Source organism: Phalacrocorax carbo, chromosome Z, assembly GCF_963921805.1.
Source record: "Phalacrocorax carbo chromosome Z, bPhaCar2.1, whole genome shotgun sequence".
NCBI classification, from domain to species: Eukaryota; Metazoa; Chordata; class Aves; order Suliformes; family Phalacrocoracidae; genus Phalacrocorax; species Phalacrocorax carbo.
The window spans coordinates 36,315,531-36,335,530 of NC_087548.1; the positions used below are offsets into that span (position 1 = coordinate 36,315,531).

Below are 20,000 nucleotides of genomic sequence, written 5' to 3' on the forward strand. Positions count from 1 at the left end.
CACAGCCACTGGTCCTCATTAAAGAGCAATCTCCCAGATAACTACTGAAGGAACAAAAGAGCAGAACGTAATCAATTCAGGAGGTTCCTGGAGAGACTGATGACACCTTCCTGACCCAAGTGATAGAGAAGCCAATGAGGAAACTTAGGAAGTTCCACCTCAATATGTGAAAAACTTCTTTACGGTGAGGGTGACAGAGCAGTGGAACAGGCTGCCCAGGGAGGTTGTGGAGTCTCCTTCCCTGGAGACATTCAAAACCCGCCTGGACACATTCCTGTGCCCCCTGCTCCAGGTGTACCTGCTTAAGCAGGGGGGTTGGACAAGATGATATCCAGACATCCCTTCCAATCCCTACCGCTCTGTGATTCTGTGAAAGGTGCTCTGCTGGACTTAATAGTCACAAAACAAGGAAAGGCTCACTGGGGATGTGAAGGCTGAAGGCACCCTTGGCTGCAATGACCATGAGATGGTGGCGTTCAGGATCCTGGTTATAGGTGACCTCGTCTGAGGAGGGAGTTGGGCAAGATGACTTCCAGAGGTCCCTGCCAACCTCAATCATCTGTGATTTTGTGATTCCAGTTCAGTCACATCCTGCTGCCTCTGAACACCCACACAGATTGCTAAAGACACCTTTTTCTACATACATCTGGTAAGCCTAATACACGAATGACTTGTAGATTTGAATAATATAATTTTGGAGCAAGAAAAACACCTTGTTTAAAAAAGAAATTTAAGCCACCTGTAGCTCAGAGTACAGCACTTGTCAGTTTAGTAGCACAGGCTGTTGACAGTACCTCAACATAGTGCCCTATAGCATTTTCTCAAAGGAGTACTGGACTAAATTTAATGTTAAGGCTTGGGAACTCTAAGCACCTGTTAAATACTTCCCCAGGTTGCTTCTGGAAGCACCCATTACTATAGACAGTCACCATCTGGAGGAAAAAGGGTGTGCATCTTCAGCAGAGAACCCTTGATAGCTGACTCACAAACATGGAACTAAAAGAGACCAGGCTTGCCTGAGCCTCACTACCCCAGCTACAACATGCAAGGCTGGCTTCTTAGAGACCGCCTTCTTCATACAATAAAAGACCAAAGAAAACCACACAGTTCTGTTAGGAAAAAAAAAAAGGGACGAAAGAAAAAAAGTGCCTATGCCTTTCCAAAGAGGAGATGCAGCACTATCAATGTGTTCATACACAACAGCAGTTGGTATTTGGCTTCCATTACAATGATGTAAGAATATAGATGGCTAGAGAGAGAAGCGTTGGAAATGACTTGGTAACAGAGACGGTGGCAAACAGATGAAGAAACAGAATTCAACACTACTACTACTGCTGCTGCTGGGGAACAAGCTCTGGAGGCATGAGGGGACTACTTCCATTCTCACCTGTCACTGTTACAGACTTCTAAATTACAAGGTAGAGAATACCACCCAGCCAGGGAGGAGCTAACAGGCAGAGCAGCTACATTTTTCTGCTGTGAATTAGCTGGAGTTTAAGCCTGTGGCCTTTGGAATAGAAGGCACTGTAGTCTGTGTGACTCCCTATGTATGATAGCCACTGATGAATATTAAATTAGGCAAAATAAGAAGAAAGAAGAAGCTACTTCCATATAAGTAGACAAAGAGGGAAGAAAAACGGGGGGAATCCTAACAGGCTCATTGTCAGTAACACCACCACTATACGAAGCCATTTTTAGGCATTCCACAAATAAGATCAATACTAGTGCAAGTATTACCACTTGTGCAAATGCAGCTGAATTTCTACATGCACCAACTCCATGTAAGAAAATGCACAATTTAACATGTAATAATACTTCAGAAAAAAAAAAATTCCACAATATGTTCAGCAACCTAAGTTTGCTTTTTGTTATTTAATGATTTTTTTTTTATGTGCAGGGGCAGTCACAGGCCAAATTTGGCTTGATCAAGCTATGCTTCATGAACAGTCAAAAAACACAGATTTTTGAAGCCCCCATAGTATGTACTCTGTCAACCCTATTTTTCAATACAGATTAACAAAAGTAATTACAAATTTCTTACCTTGAGATAAAGCAAATAATTATTTGCAATCACAGATGGACCATTTCTTAATTTCTGCCAAAAAGTAATTTTAAATTTCTTTTATAAAAAGTACAGTTTAGCTACTTGTAAACTACTGTATATGGCTGTGAGAAAAAAAAAACCAAGCACCAAACTTAAAAGCAATATAAAACCCCTCCAAAAGAATAATAATCACACCACTAAAAAGCAAACAAGCAGGACAGTAAAGCTTAGGGGAACAGCAATGTTTTCTGCAGCATTAAATAAAAAGTTAAAACTGCATATCTGTGGTAGGCAAGAAAAAATTAAAAGAACCCCCGAAGCATTATCCATCAAGCATAAGTGAATAATGAAATAACGAATAAGTCTATACCCTTGGTCCTTAATCTTACAGCAAATTATAGTATTCAAATATCATATTTTACGCATGCAGTCTGATAACACTTTCTATCTTTCTTGGAGATTTTGTGAGCGACATGATATGAAACACAATGTATTTAATGAAAGGTTTCTAAGCTGATTTCCCTGCAGGTTATTTTCTTTCTTTTCTCTGGAACCCATACGAAGGATATACAGCAGGGACCAGGGGCGTATATAAAAATAAACTACCAAGCGGCATCTGAGCTGATACCCCATTCCTACAGGGGCAAGTGAATTATTAGATCTGTGTCATGAATTTTTTTTTTTTTTTAATATGCCATTGTTCCCACTTGAGCACATTAAATTTTCCATATCCACTTTTAAACCAATATTACCTTTTTTCCCCCCATGGTCGTAATGTTCAAAGTATACATTAAGCCAATCCAACAGCTTAAGTCACACACCAGTTATATGTAAAGTAGGATAAACTATAACCTTTTGATTTTCCTCTCTATGAACTTATACTTCAGTGCCTAAAGAAAAAAGAAGCAGAACAAACCAAGGTGCCTCATGGGAGAAAAAAATTACAAATATTCATTTTATTTTTGGTCATAAACAACATAGTATCTGACTTTGTGTATTCATGAAAGTATATTTCAACTGTGTGTGTATATATATATTTGTGTTATAACCATTTTAACATATAAAAGCCTTTCATATCAAAGGTGAAAGCATTTTTACTTTTGAAGATGTGATTGTGAGTTATTTTTGCACTAGTGCACATAAACAGGAAGGACAGATTCTTAGGTATGAGTTATATATTCCTGTACAAAATAATTGTATATTCTATGAAGACTGATTCTTTTTCTAGAGAAATATACAACAACACAAGGGAAATCTTGTACCAGCAGCATAACTGAAGTGGCAAGACACAATATTAGAAAAACAGAGCTACTTTCATTACTGTGATGCTGTGTGTCAGAATGTCTCTCCTTAATGAACCTGTTTGCAATAAGACTCCGGGTGCAAAGAGGCTATTTAGAGAGCCTATTGTGTCTATAGTGAGTCCTTCAAATATCTTCCCACCATTAGACATGCCACATTGACCAATTCTGTCCTGATTGCTGTTCTTTTTAGTATCAAGGGACATTCTTGCCCAGACAGACCGATGGATCAGAAACTGCACTTCATAAAATGTTTACACTGTACACACATTCACACAGTGATACAAGCAACAGAGTCCCAGATCACACAGCATGTTGAATGTGCCAGTGTCATCTCAAGGCTTATGACTTTCCAGTATCTACAAAAGGATTTGGGTTAAACTTTGCTTCTGCTGCCTGTCACTCTAACAAAAGCCATGGTTTTTTCACCCGTTCAGCATGTAACCAAGCCCATGGGTCACATGGGAACATTTCAGGCAAATATTCCTTATGTCACAAAGCCTTTTTGCCCAGTTGAGACCATCTCTTAATTGCTAACAGCTGAAAAGGACCATACGTCATGCCATCAAAGAGCAAAAAACTTCACTGTGAATAAACAAAACAAAATCAAGTCTTCCTAGAAGACTATGAATTACTACTCTCAGTGACAGCAGCAAAGAACAAGGGACTTTTCTCAACAGTAATTACAGAAATACTTTGTTACTGTGTGCAGCCCTGTAAATTAGTCCCTTTGTAAGATATTTTGTGAGGGTAGTTTGATGCAGTCTCAGAGTTCCTATCTATCAAGGCAGTGGTTTACTTATTAGCCACTAATTAATGTGCTTTATTCTCACCTTTCATGAACCTCATGTCAAACAGGCTATCCGCAAGAAGCCTTTTTACATTTTAACTTTTTTTGTGGTCTTATCCTTTTATGCTCCTAAGCGTAATTTACTTGTCACTTCCAGTTGAAGGCCCTAAACCCCATGCACAAGTGACAGAAAGCATATGGTATATGAAAGACCTCTGTTTACTAACACAGATCAAAAACTGTGCACGTTATGCTTGATTTAGTATGGGATACATCTGTGTTATCAGTTGAACACAGAAAGAGTAGGGGGACACCTATGAGGCAGAAAAACATTTATTTTAAATGCTAAAGGTAAAGCTAAAGCAGATACAGAAAGCTCTATTCCAAGTAAGAATTGGGAGACTACATATTCATTCCAGAGGAAGTGGCAGGTGACTAAAAATGTCAGGGAAGAAACCCTGATGTTGCTAGGTTTTGCTCAAAGAACAAAGGGAACTCTTCTTGCCCAGGGCTACCTGTACAGACAGATGAGGCACAGGAAGAAGGGAGGGGGGGAAAAGCTTTATCCACCCTATTTTGTAGCTAGGAAGCTGAGACAAGGATTAAAACATACATCAAGAAAGTGTATGCCACTGAACAAATGAAGAGAGGCTATTTAAAATAATTTTCTGCTAAGTAATACAGAAGTGTGATATCTATCACTAGTTACTGTTGATAAGTTTATGAAAAATGGTATTATGTGTAAGATGACTGAACAATCAGCAGGTAGAAGTAGAGTTGTTCTAAAAGCAACACCAGAAAGTGTAATTACGCATTCATTCTCCTCACCTGAGTCACCAGATTAATCTATAAAGAGGTTTATGAAATTGAAAAAGAATAATATTTTTGGCTGAATTATTTCCTCAAATACACTCAAGTCTCTCTGAAATGTGAATACTATCTGAGAGGCAAATTTGGGCAACAGACATATTACATTACATGCATTATAGGCATGGGATAAATATTTTCAGAATTAGCAAACAACCCATTTTTTTACAATGAAATTTTCTGCATGCATTATGCATCTTCTATGGATTGTAATTAAATCTTTCTAGGCTTTCTGTTCATATTTTCCATGTACAAACATGTTCTTCCAGTATTGTGCCATCTTTACATCAAGAATACATTCCCTTCTCTCATTCCACATTTTTCCATACTGATATGTTCACCAGTTAATTATTCTGCTCACCTGACAAGCAGGCATATCTCATGGATAAACTCTAATAGGTTGCATTTACAAATGAAAACATTCAGAGTGACATACTTGACCAGGTTATCACAAAAGAGCTAAGCTGCACTCTCACACAGCTCTTCAGTGTGGCAGCTCCTGCCAGACTTCCATTTTCATCATGAACACTGGGCCCATTAAGATTGCAAAGGCAGTCTCCCTGGGTTCAAGTTCTCTAACTCATATGCTGCAATTTCATCTGGAAAAGAAGTATGCCTTCTGGTATGGAGGCTAGTGGTGGAGTGAACTACTGCTTTAGTCCAGAGCAGACAAGATTGTGTAGCAAAGAGGTTCCTGCAGTAGGTTGCCGCTACAGACTAGATGCTGAAGCCATGCCTCTGCTACCTTTAGTCATATCTATATAGTGGCGACTCAAGTTTCATTTGCAAATAATTCTTCTTTGAGATTCTTAGTAACCTGGAAGTTTTCAAAAAATTCCAGGTAAGCAGTGTAAAATTAGTGTGACATTTGCTGGACTAGATAGGCATAACAGGTATGCTGTTTAAAAACACACATACATGAACCTCCTGGAAGGCCTACAACACATATATGCAAAACCTCATGTACAAACTCCAGTGTTTTCCTTCCTCCCTCCCTCCCACACCAAACCAAGAAAAGGGAGTATCATTTGGTCTTCAGTAATGGGGACTAAAACTTTCTTTCTAAGCTCACTGAGAACAGAAGGGTTCCATATAATGTGCACCGCTTAACTTTCTGATTATAATACCTAGTTAAATAGAAGTTCTTCAGACATGTCTTATTTAATCAGAGAATTTAGATACAATTTTCCAATTTCCATTGGACGTCCTCATATGTAGTTGGAAAGAAAGTAATCTTAGGTGATACATTGATGTCCCCCACAGCTGTATCACCAGCTCTGTAAGGGAGGTTACCCTGCTCCCGAAATAGTTGCTAAAGCCGTTTCTCATTTACATCAGTCAAATAAAAGCAACCTCCCTCCACCCTCAACAGCCACATTAACTTAAACCTGGATAAGTCTGCCCAAACTAAATGTGACAGCATTCATACAAATTGTTCCACCAGCAACATGGTAGGGGAATGCCAAGTAACCTCTTCCGCATACAGAGCCAGAGCCAGAAGACAGCTGTCCAGAGCTGTAATTCTTAGAAATAAAGCATGTATCTGATATGGCTGAGACATCACATCTTTCCTTTATTACAATTGATAGTGAAAGGCACTTTTTATGAACAGATAGACCGATAGACCCTGTCTGTTATGGCACCTTATGACTTCTACCTCCAAAGTGCCACTTGGGCACTGCAGACAAAACATCAACAGACTGAATGAACAGGTCATACCTTGCCCACATAGAAATGCTAAATTATTATGTCTTTCCTATGTATTCTCACACACAGAAGAAAATACATTCTTTTTTGCAAACTGCAACTCAACAAAACTAAAATGTGTATGTTTTCACAAGAATAGGACACTGATAATATATAAGTAAAACAAAACAAAGATATTACAAGTAATAAGTACATCAATGGAAAGTGCAATACAACCAGAAATCAAGTAATAAATACTGTAATGACTTAAGTACAGAACTAGCAAATAAGCAGATGGAAGGTGCAATTAAGGGAGACAATTAGCATGAAATTATGCCGTATTTTCTGAACTTGGTTTCCAAAGATCAAATTCAGATGTTGTGTGTACTCATAGTCTTTGGAAGAGTAAATAAAACATTCTGCACATTGCAATCCATAAATCTCATACTTAACTTACTATACAAATTAAATCCAAACACAAACATAATTGTAAAACCTCCTCCTTACCCACAAAGCGATCATACAATGAAACCAATCAACACGTTAAAATTATGGATGACAATGTTTTAGTTTCAAATTAAAATTATTAAGCTAAGATTTCATTAATGAAAATGAAATATAACTGGCTCTTGAGTACAAGAATGTCTGAAAAATTCACATAAAACTGGGCCTAGCTATACATTAAAGTAATTAAAGACAGTGTTTTGCAAATCAGCTGATGGGACTCGAGCTGCATTGTTGCTGCTGTCCCCATGATCTGTCAGATTTCAAGAAGTATTGCTTCCTGATGTTAGCAAAGTCTTACTGAAGGTCTCCCCTTTGGTATACAGAGATATTCTAACCAAGTAATCTCAAAGAAGCAGATACCTGTCTTCATCTGGCATAGCTTCTCCACGTCCTTCTTTCTGGTGTGTTTCCTTAGTATATATACAGACAAAAATACAGAAGATGTTAGTTCCATAAAAGTATTTTTAACTGCATTTAATTGTATTTTTCATTTTTAAAATATTTTCAATTATATTTAATTTAAAAATCTGAATTTTTCCTTTAAAGAAGGGACTGATATCTGTTTAAAAAATCTGATGCTGTGAGAACTACCAGGACAGAAATACAGCTCTCCAGAGATGGAGAATTAATTTTTCTGAACTGATGCTTTCCAAGCTAACAGATTCTAAGTTCTATGCAGTTCAAATTGGTATCTTGCTTTTCACACCTAAATAAATTCTGGTGGTTCTACAAACAGCAAAACTACACAAACTGAATGAGAGTCCAAGCCAGAATACAAAGTTTGTAAGCCTTTTTACAAAGCAGGATCAAACACTAAACAACAACTATTTCAAGACATATTTTAGATAATTGCTTAGATTCTGTAAATGAATGCAGTTGTTCTGATGTCAGTGGAGCCAGTCTGATTTACATTGCCTACTACCTGTACCATTGAGAAACTGGATCATAACTTAATCAAATTAATTTATAACTTTAGAATATTTAATTTTTTTTTTAACCATTGAAGGCTCAACTTTTCCTTTTCTCAGAAACATAGGAAAATGCCAGACTTTGCAGCATACACAAAAACTTACAAAATGCATACTATGCACAACAGAAGGAGGATTTTTAACCTGACATTTTAGAATTTTACAATACTCCATTAGCTATTGCTGTTCTATTCCAAGACAATAACTAAAGACATCAGTTCACATTCAGGTCCGGGCCAGGTTAGATTACCTACAATGAGGCTCAGAGATAAGAAGGAATGATTTGTTGCTCAGTCCCATTTCTGCATCTTGTGATGGATGTGAAGTAACTCTCAGCCATTAACAGGAATGGAAAATAGTGTTTGTTTTATTTTGTTTTTAAAGGTGGTGTAAGAAGAAAGGGGGAACTCCCCCTCCCTTGGTAAAAACAAATAAAAGGAATACACTTTTTCAACATACGCAGTGTATTTTTACAAAGAATCCATCAGCCCTGAACAAGAACTCTGTGCTGTAGCACTTGATAAAGCACTCTGTTAAAGAGCAGGTGTCTCCTTTACAGAGCAGTGGACCTTTTTGCCCAGGCCGCTGCCATTGAGAAAAGTTTTATTTTCTTTCCATCTGATTTAACAGATGTCTTATGTACTTCACCATCTCAGCTATCTTGCCCATATAAGTTATGACCCCCAGGCACATGAACACTTTAGGAGAATGGATAACAGCACAAAGACTGACTTTTTAAGTGAGAGCTTGTCTACACATTCAGCTATTTGGGAATAAAAATTCAAGGACAGCAATTGCAGGAAAACTGTTCTTGAATGATTCAGTTCTTTCTATGAAGACGCTTTCTCCAGGAATGGGGAGTCAATTAGGAATACTTACTTCTATAATACCAAATGTTATTAACTTATGTAAAACAGATCACTACTCCTATTTCATACTTCACTAAACCAAATAAAATTTTAGGTATAGACAAACCAGTAAGCAAAGCATCTTGAATACTTTCTACAAAGCCAGATTATGCTACAGGACAAAAGATTTTGTAGAAGACCAATCTAGATCAATTTCTTCACGGATAGGAAGAAAAACAGAAACAAGAAAATATAAACATTAAAATGTAAGAAAAAGAAAAATAAAGTAATAAGGATATCAAAACCAATAAATTCTTCTCAAGTAGTATCCACTGTTCATGAGTATGGCTCATCAAGGACAAAAAGACCCACAAGGCATGTGAAAGATCTGAACAAAGAATGTGGCACCACAGAATCTCAGGCAGAAGTTATGGGTACAATTTGACCTCAGTGTCCCCCAAAAGCAGCATCAAATTCAAATATTATGATGCACAAGAATAATACCAGTGGCTGACTAAAAAGCTCCATCTACTTCTGCATGGCTAGTAAAACACAGTAATTGATCCAGATCTTTCAGCCCTGACACAGGACATAATCTTTTCATTGAGAAGTCAGGTCACCCTCAGAGTCTTCCTTAAATCAAGAAGTGTCACTTAGGTTGAGCCTCTGCTCTCAAAAGAAATACACATATATTTTAAATCAAATTCTTACTGCCCTGTCTTTCAAAAGATTAAATATCAACTATATGAGCTTCATGCTGCTCTTAGATATGGTGTAAGATTTACAGTAAGATCTGTGATTTTTAAGAGGAATTAGCCTTACACTGACTTCACTACGAAGCTTCGATGGGATCACAATCCACAAAGCACAAAGAGATGCATTGTAGTGACAGACTAAGTTCAGATCTATGTAGCTACAATAAGTATTCGTTACATAAAATGTTGTATTACTTAATACTATATGAAGAATTAAGTAGACCAAATTTGCTATTGGTCTGTACAATGCAAGTAGAGGTATACTGTATGGTATAGTGTTTATCTGTAAGTACTGTAGTACAGTGGAATATGGACATAACAGCTAGAATATTACATGTGAACTGAATCATAAATTTTCAACAATTTTCAGAATCCTACAGTAAATCACTTCATAGGATACACTATAACATGAGACATATTTAGGTAGAGATATACCCAAAAATATTTTATGGTGGTGCAATTTACAAATGAAATAACAGTATGTTGCTTTATCAACATTCTAAATATGAAGATAATGTTTTCAGAGGAAAACATTGTGTTTCACTGAAGAAAAAACACCCAGTTTCCCTCCAGTAGTATTTTTTCTTTTCTGAAAAAAGCTGGTAATACACCAACTCCATTGATTTCAGTAGAGAAAAATCAAGGATGAGTTTAGTTCACCTGGTAGGCATAACAAAACAGGAGAACTGAGTTTTATTAGAATGTTATTTAGGCGACAGTTTCCTCCTGAGTTGCCCATTAGCAAACCCAAATAAAAAACATCACACAAATTGAAGTTGCTTGCCCAAATCTTATGTCTTGTCATGATCCCGTTTCCATTTATACTATTTCAGCATTTAAAGTTCTCAATCACATTCCCAGTACTGTAGGCAGTGTAGAAAATGTAAATGCAAATCAATTCCAAATTATGTAAGCATCACTCCAGCTTAAAAGCAAAAAAGCAGTTTAACTGGTTTACTGGAAATTTCCTCTGCATAGAAGGAATTTCCAGAGGTATTGCAGAATTAGCTCCTGGTACTCCTGTACCATGATCTTCAAACCCTCAATCATGGGAGGGGTGGTTCAGGAAAGTGTTGTCATGGATGGCCAGAGGTCAGCATAAACTAGTACATCATAGTAAAGGCCAAAATGGTCCAGGACAAACCAAGAATGGAAAGGCAGACAAGTCTCCTCTGTTAGCCTCCATTCCTCCCATATTTGCACTGGACTTACACAGATTACAGGATTGCCCTTGCACTGCCCAGTTGCCCCACAAATTCAGGAAGAAAATGTGACTCCACAGAATACATTAAATTCTTACATCATAATTCAAGAGAAGAAGGATGTAAAGGCTAAGAAACCAGTGAGCAATTTTAACATGACAAGTTTCTAAGGACAAAAGAAATAGTAAGCGACCAAAGTCAAGAATTAACTTTAAAGGAACAATGCGTGGAAAAAGAATTGACTTGTTTCAAAGATGTACTAACAAATGTCTAATGGAACAGCATCCTTTTTAAGGAGACAAAAATCCCCAGATAACTAAATGGCAAAAGTAAAGAGGCAACAGAAGAAATATTGATGAAAAATGTGGTGTAGATGCAACTAAAAACATCAGGAAGAAATGATTTAAAGGAAAAATACATGTTGGGAGCTAGACTGAGTAAAAAAGAAAATTACACAGGAGGAAAGCAGAGTATCAGAGGGGACAGCAAGCAATATAGTGAAGAATAATAAGGCTTTCTACAAATACATAAAAGGAAGGAAGACAGTAAAGAATAAAATGAACGCATTAAAGTATAAAACAGATGCTTAGATACAGGATGATGCAAGGTTGATGGCAGGATTAAACACCTCCTTCACAGGCATAATTCTCTTCAGGAACTGTGAAGAAAATATTGGGAAGCTTGAGGCTAATAATACTGGCCTCCCAGATCAATTAAGTAGCAACATGCTGTTTTTATAGCTCACTACAAGTTAGTATGAACAAATGTAAATGAATATACTGTTTCACACTGGAATCATGTGGTGCACTACAGGCTGAGAACTCATCACTGCCTCTGCCTCTTATTTGGGGTTTCACTTTAATCAGACACAGATCAGTCAACTGCAAGTAGTGTACACTGTGATTATTTTTTGTAACAGATGTAATTTCAACTCCATCTGAAGTAGGATGGGATATCCAGATACAAGGGATTATACAGTAAAAAAGACAAGACTCTAATTTCATACAAAAGTATATTCATTGGAAATCCCTCAATAACGAAATTTAGTCAAATTTCTCAAAAAATAATACGTGAATGGACTTAAAGGAGCACATATATTCATATTTTAGTAAATGCACTTTAAAAAATACTGATAGATTAATCACTCAGTAGGAAAGAATATCTTCAGCATTCAGATGGTAAACCAAACAAAACAACAGCTACCTAAAAAGGGAAAGTGAATGTCATTGCTGTCAAATTTTTGGAGAAAAAGTGACCACTGAGGTTCCACAGTCCGCACACTGAAGCCAATTTAGCCATATTTTAAAGATGCATAGCGTTACTTTAGTATTAAAATATCAATTTTAAAATGCTTTATTGATTGATGTCAGTGTGTTCTCTAGATCAGCTTGATTTCCATTTCAAAAGCACGTTCATAAAGATTCAGTGACAAAATATACAGAAGATGGCATTAGGAAACATTTCTGGCAGAAAACCAGATCTATTGAAAGACAAAGGAAGTTATTCAGGACACTTCTGTCCAAACAGCAAGTCATGATGTGTATGTATGAAGGTTGCTCAGAAATTTCCTATGTATCCCACCAGAAGGCTGTAATGACATTCTACGGAAGTTTTGGGAAAACAAGCTACAGCAGGTTCCAGGTCCCTCTTCTGAAAAGGAAATGGAGGTGATGATACAAAGCTCTGTTCACTTTGCCAGTCCCAACAGGTCTCTTTGAGTTGGCACCATTGGAAGGCTGCCACACTTACTTGAAAGCACTACATTTCTCATTTTGCTGAGAAAAGCAGCCAATAGTCCACTGGAGACAGAGAGGTTCACAAGGCGAAACTCGGCTATGAAGGAAGCAAGGGAGGAGTCAATGCAAAGAAAGATAATAATGGAAGAAAGTGAAGCAGACGAAAGAGAAAAGAGGAAATGGATATGAAACAGTGGAAGGCAGTAAATGGGGTAACAACAAAGGAGAACAAAGTAAGAGGACAGGAGCACAGACAGGAGGCACAGCATAGTTTAGTTACTAATGTTACTTCTTAGTGGTTTCAGTACCAAAATATTCTGATAAACCCTAAATCAGGTGATTGCGTGGAAAAGACAAGTTGAAAGCATTTCCTCGCTTCACTGGGATTTCAGATAAAAAGAAGGTGCAATCTCTACATTCGGAAGATTGAGTGCATTTACATCTTCTGACATGAGGAAAAACATTTACCTATTTTTAGAACAATTCTTTTATGTTTGGTATGTATCAAATTCTACTGAATAACAAAAAAGGGGACATGAAAGTTATAGACAGGCAGAGACAGACAAGTTTTCACAAAGAAAAGGGCGGAAAATGCAAAGCCTGGGTAGTTAAACGGATAAGACAAGGACTGATTTAAAAATGGGCTCCTTTATTATTCTTTCTCAAAGAGCACAAAAAATAGGAATGCATGCTAGATGTTTATACAGTCTCAGTGGCACATAGTTTTTCATTTAGAAATGAAGAGAGAATAAGATACACATCAGTGTTTCTCCGTAATACAGTGTGCTCATGTGTAGCCTGACTTGTACCCTCCTTCTGGCAGTCACCTCATGCACTGGGCACAGCTGGCAGGTGTCGGTGGTGGGTGGGTCCAGGGCAACCTGTGCTGGACCAGGTCTGGGACTGCCCTGAGCTAGTCCCAGCCAGCTCTGCAATGGACAAAACAGACAACAGACCCACCACCATGTGCCAAACTGCCCAGCAGAGAGCACACGGTGCCTCTGTGAAAATGTTTCAGAAAGGGAGGTAACAAATATGGGAAGGAGAGGCATTGAAGAAAAAGAGGACACACTGGAACAGGGCAGGAGCAAAGAGGCACCTCAGCAAAGAGACTCCTGAGCAGGGGCAGTAAGGGGACAGAAGGGATGCTCTGAGGGGACTGCAGCCCACTGAGCAGCCCACTCTTGAGCCACTGAGTAAGAAGCAATGAACAGCATAAGCAAAATAACCACTACACACGAACCCCAGTCTCCTGTGCCACCATCACCTCGCGCAAGGGACCAACTGTGACCATGTGAGGGGACTGGAGACCAGCAGGGGGGAGCAGACGTGACCAGAGGGAAGCTGAAGCTTGTCTCTCTAAGTGTTTGTTTAAATATTTTGTCTTTATTTCTCAATATTGGAGTCAATAATTAAAAGTTAATGATAATTGGCAATAAACTAAATTAAGAAAATTCCACAAATTGAGACTGATTTTTTTTTTTGGTCCATGATATCTGACTACCAAAAATCAAACAAAATTACCAGTAAGAATATAAAGTAGTGGCAATTTTGTCACTCAACTAGATGCAAACAATTATACCATATTGCTACCATTAATACATCTCTGTTTTAAAATGTAGCGTACAGTTATAACTTCAGTTTGCTAGAAGATTTTCAAGGATTAAAAACTAAAGAGGGCCTCAGAATATTTTGTCCTACTGTTCCATGGAGTAACCTTCTCACATGAAAGCATTAAATGGGAAAATCATGGTGAAAAGGAAAATTAAATTCAGCCAAAGAAACATCATTGCACTGCTGTGCACTGCTGTATAGTTACAATTTTCCCAGGTCCAATACAGAGAACAGACTTTCACGTACATCTGGAACTAAAATCAAGTTCTACCTAATCTTTCACTAGTGACTAGCAGAACAAGGATCATAACATCAAAGGGAACAAAAAATTATATCTAGTATAACTACACCAGCTACAGCTGAATCATGTCAGGAATTAACCTGGATTTAGATATCTATTTACTTTTTTTACAGTAAGAGTCGACACAGTTTGTATTAACCTTCATTTCTTCATTATAATGATTCTGTAGGTTATACTACAGGTTTTCAGGGAGTGATATATAGACTATGAAGCAATTATCACTCATCATTTGGCAGGCAACATTTAAAATAAAAAGAGATGTTGCAAATATTTCAGTACAGGTTTTTAGTCTAAATCAGGATTATCCACTTGTGGATATTATTTCTGAAATATGTACACATGCACATGTACATACATAAACACACTACCATTTCCACAGGCACTAATTTTCCTAAATACATGCAACCTCTCATAAATAAGCATGAACATACACACAGGATAAGTATTGCACAAGTTGGAGGGACACCGCTCCAAACAAATGCAAGACTATTAGAGTGAGGTGGGAGAATGAACAAGAAAGAGAATAGGGAGGACATAAGAAGGAGGAAGGCTTCAGGTTAGGATATCCAGCCTGTACTTCCTCAAATATTGGTCATTCCACTGCAGAAATGAGCCGTTATCTGCTTCCAGTCATTATCTGACACAAATGCCTGCTGTCTTCCACTATGATCTGTCTTCATACCCAGGGATTCCTCTATGGACGCACAGGAACAGACAGAGAAGATGTCAAGAAACCATATCATTAACACTGCTATAGACCCTACTGGCAGCAGGAGCACTTTAGCGCCCACATTACTAACGAGAACACAGATGAGGCCTTAGCTGGAGCTGAAATTTAACAGAAATTTAACATGTATAATCATGTTTATAAGAACCCTATATAATGATTTGTTATAACTACATTTACTTGGATATGCTTTTCTGCTAGTCATGCAAAAAGATGCCAGCTCTCAGGTCATTCCCTGTGCAAAATGGCCACCATCTGTCATCACAGTCAATGGCTGCCATTTCTCTATAGTTAACCAGCATGCAAAAATGAGGCTATGTTTCATAAAGGTGATAACTTCCTCCAATTATTTTCAAACTGAAGCGAAATGAAAACCATTGCTTCTCTATGGTTCAGAGATATGGCAAGATACTGTGAAGATCAAGAAAGAGTGAAGAATTGCATCAGCAAAATGAGAAGAACAGTATGCAGATTTGTAACATTATATTCAGGAGCTCAGAGGATGGTTCTGTTTGTCATACTACCTCGTTAAAACATCACCTCATACCACAAACTTTGGCCTAAACCTTAGATGCTCTTTCATTGTTTTCTGCCTCAGACCTACACTGCCTCAGACCCCAGTATCCTGTTTCCCATCAGAGAGATACATGCTCTTATTACATACTGACTGAAGTAAATCCATTTGCATATTTCACTAATAATTTCATTGTTTCCTCATCTAACAATCAATCACCTAGGAACGCGAGGCTGACCTGAAGGTTTCTGCCCTAAAAATCATCAGTGTTGCAAATACACAACTATAACTATAACGGTGAGTCATGACAATATTAAATGGGTAGTGTAGTAACTTCTCTGCAGATCAGACAGGTGCCTGAAAGGATCTTGTAAATAGAAACAGTATTTCTGTACAGCCTAGTGATGGGTGAACATAGTTCTACAACTTTGCCAGTGTGATTTGTCAGTGCCGGTGCGATTTTATTCCCCACATCATAGTGATTTTACACATCCTGTGACCCCTCCACAAGCACCCTCTCTAGCATATAAATTAAATACAGTGTAACAAGTTAAAAAACACCTTTTTTCCATCATGTGCCTTAAATATGATGTTAGTGAAAGAAATCGTGTTTTCACATAAAGTAAAATACAGAAATGGTTCTATGATATTGTTACAGGAGATTTTAGAAGTTGCAGAAGGAAATAACTCCTGTGAATCTTATTTTGCATGTGCCTATGGCACCACAGAGAGTAGATTATAAAGCGACATGAAATAACACAGCTGAAAGTGACCTGATCAGGTGAAGATAATTCCAAAGCCAGGTCTCTACTTGCCAACACACTTCAGAACTACATAGCTTCTTTGCTAATCATATCGTTACACTATTCCATGTATTTTTCAGTTAACCTCTCCACTCCCTTCATGTGTTTTAATTGCCACTTTAGCTGTTGCATATATGGTGTGGCGAAAGCCTTAAATAACTTCTCTGACCTAGTTTCTCACCGTTTCTTTTAATGATTGTCTGCTTCTTCCTTAAGGTCTACCTGAACCAAATTCCACTTGTCCTGTGATAACTGCAGCCAGTACTGTTGCAAAGTTTGCAGCACAAGAATCAGACAGACAAAAATCACTATCTTCCCTATTCAGTCCTCCCCTGCTTTTTAGAGGTATTAGTGAGGTGCGAATCACTCTAGCATTTCCTCTTAAACAGAACCACAGATAACTTTACACAGCTCCATGGAGAAACAGCAGCCTCCAAAGTCACTGTAACTGCAACAGTTGGCCAAAGTAGATAGACAGAAAGAGCTTGCTCTTCAGTGCTTTGTGAACTAATTTCATTATCTTAGCCTGGATGTATCTAATGGACAAAGCTTCACATCACTACAACTTGCAAAGAAATCAACAACATCATAACAAGATTCAAGAACTCCAGTTTCATTTTCTTCCACAATCTATACGCAAATCATCTTTTTCCCTGCAAGTACTGTTTATTTTCCAATCTCTTACCAGGAACATATACTAGAATTTTCACTGCCTAAATTTTCACCATACTTCACAGAGGCAATAAATATAAACCATTAATTAGAAGGAACAATAAACAACTGAATGGCCAAGACAATAAAACTAACCCTCCTCTCCTCTCCCAGTGTTGTCTGTTCTTTTACAGAGTTATCATGTCAAAGGGAAGGAGGCGGGATGCATTTGTGCATTGTTTGGTCACTTCAACTAGCAGCAGAGAGACTCCAAAGATTTTCATTTGCTACTTTCACAATCACTGTTTATCTGAAGATTACTAACCCTGATTCTTTTGATTCTGTGAAGATTCTGTGAAGATTCTAACAAGCAAATGATGGTATAAGTTGTTGATTACTCTTAACTGATTACAGAGCAAGAACCACATCAAACTCAACACTTAAAACACTCCCTTCAGGGATTTTTGAAGCCACTGGGAAGACACAGGTGCTTGACAGGCAGTAACAGAAGCACATAGCTTTAGGGAGACTCAGGGCAAACCTGCAAATGCTGAGTGGCTTCAAGAACAGATGTCAAACAAGTTAGTGTATCAGGGCACCTAATTTTTCCCTTGAATTCAGTGCCTGCCTATCTTTCCAGACAGTTTCTGGAGAAACACCCATGCCAGCTCTGAATTAAACTCATTCTGGTCTTGAAATTATTATACTTGCTTTTCTACAGCAATTTTCCTAGACTAACGTGTCCTGTTACAGTGTGCTTAAGCAGCTGGACATAGACCACGCAATGTAGCATGGAAGCTGCATTGCTTGTAATACCTGATCTAGTAGTTCTGAATTACTACACTGCCCTGCATTCCTAATGAATTACTACACATCCTTCCATTGCCTGATATAGAGATACATTCACTACTCATGAAGAAAGTACCCTACGTGGTTAAAAAACATGTTAAAGGGAGTCTTTCACCTTTAAATTGCATTCCTGAGCCCATCCAGATTAATCATTTTACTTTATCATAGCTGAAGTAACTGATTTAAGGAAAAAAATTATAGCTTCACTGGCCAAACAGCAGTCCTAAGAAGGCAAATTAATTTGATCTCCATTTCTTGCCTTGCTTAAGGAGGGAGTATACTTACTTTGTATATGGTGGTAACACAGCTGCCTCATCAAACGGACCTTCTAATACTGACTGGCATGCAAAATATGAGATGGTGTATATGTTATTTTCTGTAACTGTGGGAGGTCAACAGAAGTCTTTTCCTTGTATTTTCAGTGGATCTGTTTGCTCTTCCAAGCTTAAATGAGACAACAACCAGTGAACCGCAATGCCGTCTCAAGAGAATCCAAATCACTCACCTTGCCTTTGAAAAATAATTATCACCTTCCCATATTAATAAAAAAAATCTGAAAGTTGGCTAAATCTCTGGATGTAATTTTGCTAAAAGCTTTATATGATTTTTTTTTAAGACAGCTGTTTGCCTATATATATGTTGAAGTGGACCCAGTTCACTTTGCAGGCTGTCATTGCATTAGGACATCTCAAAATGTTCAGTCACTTGGCTGGGCATTTTGACTATAATTCATTTCCCTCCTCAACCCAAAGATAGTTCACTGTCATAATTAACACCCTGACTAACATTAAACAACTACCTGGAGGCACAGTAGCCTACAAAGCACAAATTGAATGAGCACTAGGCAGAAATGCCCTCGAGCTCTAACATAAACAGATTTAGCTAAACTGGTGAAAGGTAAGCATAAACCCTCTTTTGTTGGTTTAAAGGTAACAGTGGTTTAGCTCACACATTCAGGCATATGAGCACAACAGCCAAACCTGCATTGCATGGGTTTAGAACAGGCACAGTATCCATACATAAATTTTGTAGGCATTTATGGCATAATCTCTTTAGTTCAGTGGTTTCCAAAGTGTGGTTCTCACAGAAGGTTGTGATAATAATGTGCAAACCACTCTCAAGACTAATTTTATAGTGGTTTACATATTAATAACAGTGGGTTGGCAGCTCTCAAGAAAGGTAGAAGCATTTGATCTATTGGTTATAAAAGTTTTGTGAGCCCCTAGTCTAACTAGTCATACATAACTTCATGCATAGCCCAGGCCTACATTTACCATTGTGTGTTTTTGAACCAAAGCTTCCTACTCATCTGCAAGAGGAGCAACAAGTGAGTGACATTGCAGCCACTACTGGACTTCTGTAGTGGTCTTCAGGAAATAAACTCTTGGCCTTAAGCTAATTCACTTTTAAGAGTCCTATCACAAATATTACCATTATAGCTGTATTAGACTGGCTTTCTGCAGAGACTTTTAGCAGAAAAGTAAGAAAAGATACAAGAGATTGAGGGAACTCAATTCAGGTCTCAATAGTTGGCTTTGAGATCACAGTGGAAACATACTGTAATACCAATGCTGTCAATGTTGTTGAACTGCTCACATACCTATTTTGTGATTATGTAGAGGATGTCAGGCTACAGCATTCTTTCTGATGCTCTTCCTGATAACAAAGAGTTACTCCCAAGCCATAGCACAATGAAATAGTTTTTTTCTTAAGGAAATGTAACGTTCCCAAGTTACGTACACACTAAGCATTGAATGCAGTCTCCAGAAGACATCAGTATACCTAACTGTATGTAAAAGCTTAGCAAATTAAGATTCTTACAATAGGATTCTCCATC

The 20,000-nt window shown here is 37.8% G+C and overlaps 1 protein-coding gene across 4 annotated transcripts in view; it reads right to left on the bottom strand.

Moving 5' to 3' along the window:
• The window catches only part of BNC2 (basonuclin zinc finger protein 2), a 326,513-nt gene that overhangs the window by 258,990 nt on the left and 47,523 nt on the right, over positions 1 to 20,000 (bottom strand). The window contains exon 1 of one of the 4 annotated variants that reach the window (XM_064437885.1): positions 7,556 to 7,601. The exons of the other annotated variants lie outside the window; for them this stretch is intronic. The gene's annotated coding sequence lies outside the window, so the exon portion shown is untranslated. Of the gene's footprint in view, positions 1 to 7,555; positions 7,602 to 20,000 lie in introns of those variants that run through there. 4 annotated transcript variants of the gene reach the window in all.